We start from the raw sequence: 6,000 nt of genomic DNA on the forward strand, positions 1-6,000 counted from the left end.
TTGAAAAGACTCTCTTTCCCTGTAGGACACTGTAGGCAAAAGGGAACTTGTTGCTTAGAGAAGGGTCCATCATAGAAGTTCCAAACAATAGGGGAACAAGAGAGAAAGTACCTACTCTCATGTACGAGGTTCACTCTGATGCTGGTTCAAATATCACCTCCTCTATGAAGCCTCCCTGGCTCCTCTAAGGATAACCATCCTACCTCACTCAAGCTTCCCACACTACTTCACTGTCTAGTTAGCTTCTGGAGAGCCTTCTCTCTCTGCCTCCCACCCAGCCACAGGACTGCTGGGTGAACACTGCCATCTGCCATGTAAGGCTTTCTGGGGAGCCTGGGGTCCACACTGAAGGTCTCATACTTGCATAGCAAGCAGTTCACCCTCCAAGCCCTCCCCAGCCCTGCTTTTGTTTTTGTTTTCTGTTTGTTGTTTCTTCTCATGAGATAAGGACTCACTAAGTGATCCAGGCTGGCCTTGAACTTGAGATCTTCCAACCTCAGTCTATTGAACAGCTGGACTTACAGGCCTGTGCCATCAGATAGTACCCAGTTGATTTATGTATTTTTAATACATTGTGATGTTGCAGACATTATTAAGTATATAAAGAGAATTAAAAGTATGACCTATTACAATGTACCATAGCATTTTTCATACCTTATTCCAACAGTACATCAAGAACAGTAGTACATAGAATTTAAATTTTTTTTTCTTTGACCAGATTAGGATACCATTGTTTTTATCTCAACTTATAAGCAGACAGTTAAGAATGTGTCAATTTCGGGAGCTGGAGAGATGGCTCGGGTAAAGAGCACTTGCTGCTCTTGCAAAGGACCCAGGTTCAATTTCTAAGACTTATACGGTAGCTCTCACCCACCTGTGACCCCAGTTCCAGGGGTATGTATATGGTGCACATACATATATGGAAGCAAAACATTCATGAACATCGAGTAAAATAAATATTTTTAAAGGTAGTGGGGTTTTTTTGCAGTATTTTGGAGTTTTACATTGTTTTGCTTGTGTTAACTGTTTAGTGTTCAAAATAAAAATTGTAAGAAACAATCTCGGTAGCTTCTTAACAGTGTGGATATATAATTTCATTAAAACCAGACTGTCCCGGCATCTACAAACCCCAGCTCCTTGTTGCATGACACTCATGAATAATTAAGAGCTCCCCGCTGACCTACTAGGGACACCCAGTGCTCTCTGGGCCTGTCCCATGTGTCTCTAGGACAGCTATTGAGAGCTATCAATACTCCAGTGAGATACCGCCAAAGGTGGGCACCAGCATCAGTCCACACCTGAAACACTAGTGACGTATTAGTCAGCTTTCTACTAAGGTTTTTTTTTTTTTTTTTTTTTTTTTTTGATTTTGATTTTCTGACAAAAGGTTTCTCTGTGTAGCCCTGACTGTCCTGGAACTCTCGGTCACTCTGTGACCAAGCTAACTTGAATGTAGAGATCCACCTACCTCTGCCTCCTCCACCTCTGCCTCCGCCTCCGCCTCTGACTCCGCCTCTGACTCCGCCTCTGACTCCGCCTCTGACTCCGACTCCGCTTCTGCCTCGGCCTCTACCTCTGCCTCCTCCCTAGTGAAGGGATTAAAGGCGTGTGCTACTATGGCCCAGCTCATTAAGTTTTAAGAGGAAAACTTAAAGATAATGGAGAATGTTTTCTTTTTGTTGCTGCTGTTTGGTTTTATGGAGCAAGGCACGCTCTGTAGCGCAGGCTGCAGCTTTGGTATGCCACTTGCTATTGCAAAATTGATTTTGTAGACTGGGTCTTGACTCTATTTAAGTTTTTGTCTATGATACTAACAAAGTGTGCACGTAGCTTCATTTTTTCTTGTGGCCATGCTGGTGATCGAGCCCAGGGCCTCATACCTCCAGGCTAACAAAGAGATTTGAACAGATAGGGGAGACTAGACTTAGAGGGTGTAAACTTCAAGCAGATAGAGAAAATGTAATTTCAATTAAGTAGCATTGCTTCAAAACATAGTGGCAATTGTCCTCTTGTCCCATCAGGAGATGGGACTTACTTTCCTTCTCCTCCAGTCTGGGCAGGGCTTGGAGTACTTGAACAAATTGCAGTTATAATAGGGCCGTATGACTTCTAAGGTTAGAGTGTAAAGGGCCATGGGGGATTATTGGCTAGGATGCTTATTCATGGAGGTTACTGCACAAGACACCAGGCTGCCTTGAAGTCTCACTGCTGGAAAGGCCAAGTGGAGCTGATCTCGTGCTCCGCCCTGCCCTCCAGCTCCTCATCAAGATGGCAGAGGAGCAAGAGGTGCTGTTGTGGATCTTCTCTAGCCTACTAGGTAAGGAAATGCTGCCACATGGCCTTTGTTAATGCTACGTGGAAGAGGAGACTCCGTCAGGCAAGGGTGCCCCAAGTTCCTAAGGCACAAATCTGTGAGCTGGAGGTCTACAGTGTATAGTCTCGGAAACAGGGCAGGGGGGAGACAAAAGCAACACTTTTTTTTTCCCAGGGCTGAGGACCGAACACAGGGCCTTGGGCTTGCTAGGCAATCGCTCTACCAAGCAACATTTTTCTTAAAATCAGAGGTTGCAGAGAGTGGAACAGGCATCTTGGCTCATGCCTGGAGTCTCAGCACTTGAACTGCTAAGGCAAAAAGATTTCTGCATCTCAAAGCCAATGTTTGGACAATGTGAGTTCCAGGCTAGCCTGAGCCAGAGTGAGACCACATTTGGAACAAGAAACAAACAGAAATGATTGTATCTACCAAGTCAGAGGGTTTCTTGTTGTTTTGGGTGTTTGTTGTTGTTTGGTTTTGTTTTGGAAGATTGTGGTTTTGGTAGGTTTGTTTTGTAGTGCTGGAGATCAAACCTGGGACCTTGAGCTAGTGTGTGCTCTACCACTGAGCTACTTAGCTTCAATGTTTCCCCGAATATGTGTTCTAAGGGTTGTTGGAAGGTAGTTTGTGGTTAAAGGAGTGTTGAGAGGCTATGCAACTCAGAGATAGAGTGAGTGCCCAGCACGGAGCAGTGCCTTCCTCAGCACTAGAAAGGAGAGGAAGGAAGGGAAGAAGGGGTGGGGGGAGAAGGGAGGAAAGGGGTGGAGAGGGGAGGGAGTATCTAGCTCTGAGTCAGCCACACTGAAACCTACCTAGTCAAAAGCCCCACTTCTTGTGTGAGTCTCATCAACTGTGTATGTCACAGAGTTCTTGTGACCATTAATAATGGATCCGAACTGTCTGCAATGTCTGCAAACTGGAAAGGTCTCTGTGGAGTCTTGTCTCGGACAGGCAGTTGATTTGGGTGCATTACCTCAGCAAGTCTAGAAAAAGTGGGGCTGACCTGCTTTGCGCAATAAGACAAGGATGCTCCAGGGTTAATAGTCAGCGGTTCATCTTCCCAAGGGTGCTCTGTGGTACAACTGGCTGTGCCTGCCAGCTCTGCAGGCTTCTAAGATTGAGAGCCACCCTGACAAGCCAACCTCACGATCGGATTGAAAGTAAGTTCAGATTTTAGAATCTGATGCCAATGATTATAAAGAGGCAGATGGATCCGGTGATTCCTGAGTCAGGGGAGGTGAAAGCTATGGAGAGCACAATTACTTTGATTTGCCAGAATTCTTTCTGGCTGTATGGATCTAGAAAGGCAAATCAGTATTTCTGACAAATCTTCAGGGTTGTTTGTGATTCTCACATAAAGATATAGAAATAACGAGGGTCTGGGGAGAGTGGTGTGGGAACGTTACTTTCCACAGGAGTCCAGGACAGCTGTCTCGCATCCCTGGTTTGCAAACCAGCACCTCCCATCTCCCGCGAGACGTCGCGGAAGGTAAAGAGATGGCGCCACCTGCTGGAGAAACAGAGGCTTGGCGTCGTCCCTTTTGGAGGTTCTGTTCTTAAAACAGTCCCGAAGCTAACCACAGAGCCAAAGTCTGCAGAAGGATGACATCCTGTCTGGATGGAAAAACCCGTTCTGCTTCACATTCTTACAACTCTTGCAAACCTATGCTTGGGGGTGGGGGGGGAGTGGGAGGGGTGGATTTCAGAATTTCAATCTACGAGCTGATTGGGATCCTATGAACGTCTTCCCAAGTCCTTTACAAAAGAGAAGTGGGAGAGAGGTGGCGCGCTTCCCCCACTCCACCAGCTTCCCCTGCCGGACCAAATTTCTGTCCCATCCCGACACCGACACCGACAAATCCCTGACTCCCTTGTGGCCTCACTCTGTGCAGCCTGCATTTGAAAGCCTCTGTAATGACCCAATAATAGAGCAGACACTCTAAAAATGGCTCCCTCCTCTGGGGATCATTAGAGAGTTATTAAGGTGTCTAATTATTCCCTAGTGCTAACAAAGGTGCCAACAAGCAGACCAGGTTTTCTCATTTTTAGGGAGGTAATTAGAAGGCCAATTATTTTTATGTACACAATAGAGGGGAGCCTTAGCTGCTGCCTTTGCAGCCGTATCTGATCCTGTTCTTATGACAGGCGCAAGATCCCAACACTCCTTATTTAATGAGGATTGGGGCTGAGGCACAGTCTAGGTCAGATTTGGGGACCAGAGGGGGAAACATAGGCATAGGGAGTTGGATAGGACTTCCTGGTAAGCAAACTCTATTGCAGATACGATACACCACCTCCCTCTGAGGTGAGCACACAGCACAGTCCCAGGAGGCTCGCTCAGGTGTATACATCTGAGCCACAGCCGGGACTTCCTGGATTGCGCACTTGGGGGATGATTCATTTCAGACAGGAGATGGCTAACCTGCCTGGTTCTGGGACCTGGCTTTGTGGGGGTTCTAAACCAGGCATGTGCTGAACTTGAAAACGGCAGGTACTGTCTCCCCCCACCCCCCCACCCCCAGAGAGCACCAATAGATTTGTAAAGACATTTTGCTTGGAGGTGGGGAGACCTTATATCTTCATCTTTGTGTGTGTGTGTGTGTGTGTGTGTGTGTGTGTGAGAGAGAGAGAGAGAGAGAGAGAGAGAGAGAGAGAGCGCACCCACACACTATTGTTTTAAAGGTATGAAGAAGAATTTAAAAGTCCCTTTAAGGGTAAGTTTGTAAGAAACAATGGATACCTGGGCAGGTGAGGAGAGGGTGGACCACAGGGATTCAGAGGCAAGAATGAACATGGTTTCCCCTTGTTCCTTCCCCTGAAGTAGCTTTTTCTTACACCATGAATGCTAGCAACACATCACAGTATTCAGCAGGGATAACAGATACTTTAAAACCTTGGAACGGCCCTGGCAGGTATCTACAGTGTTATCTATGCCCATTCCTGTTTCAAAACTCTGAGTCCTGCCAGTGGGTTTTATTCTTTAATCCATTAATGGAGGAGCACTCGTTGCTATATCGCTACTTTAAAAAAAATATTGTGATCACTGTATTTCAAAATGATTGGTTTCCTTTGAGGTCCTGTGTATATTCTTTTATGCATTTGAAAACGTTATTCAGATTGCCCAGGGAAGAGGAGGTGGGGGAGACTGTGGAATAAAAAGGGTGGGGAGAGAGTAAAACTTCTGCTTTTGTGTTTCAGGGCTGGTCCTCTATAAAGCTCTTTTCCCACAAGCTTGAGGACTTGACTTTGGCCAGCACCTTTGAAAATGCAGGCTGACAAGGTGGTGTGCACCTGTAATCCTAGAACTGAAGGCGGACAGAACCGTCCCTGGGGATTGCCCACCAGTATTGAGCCAAAGTGCTGTACTCTAGGTTCAGTGAGAACCTCTGCTCCCAGCCCCCTCCGTCTCAAAAGGAACAAACAAATCATCCAAACAATAATAAAATCCACTCCAAAGCTGGGTGTGGTGGGTGGTACACACCTGTGACCCCCATTTCAGGGGGGAGGAAGAGGCAAAGAGATTATTATAAATTCAAGGCCAGCCTGGTGAATATAGCAAGTTTCAGGTCACCAGGCTGCATAGTGCGACCTTGTCTCTAGATAAACAAATAGGTGGAGAATGATCAAGGGTGACACCTAATGTGTACCTCAGATCTCCACCCAGGGTGTGTGTGTGTGTGTGTGTG

This window comes from Rattus norvegicus, chromosome 6, assembly GCF_036323735.1.
Source record: "Rattus norvegicus strain BN/NHsdMcwi chromosome 6, GRCr8, whole genome shotgun sequence".
Taxonomy (NCBI): Eukaryota; Metazoa; Chordata; class Mammalia; order Rodentia; family Muridae; genus Rattus; species Rattus norvegicus.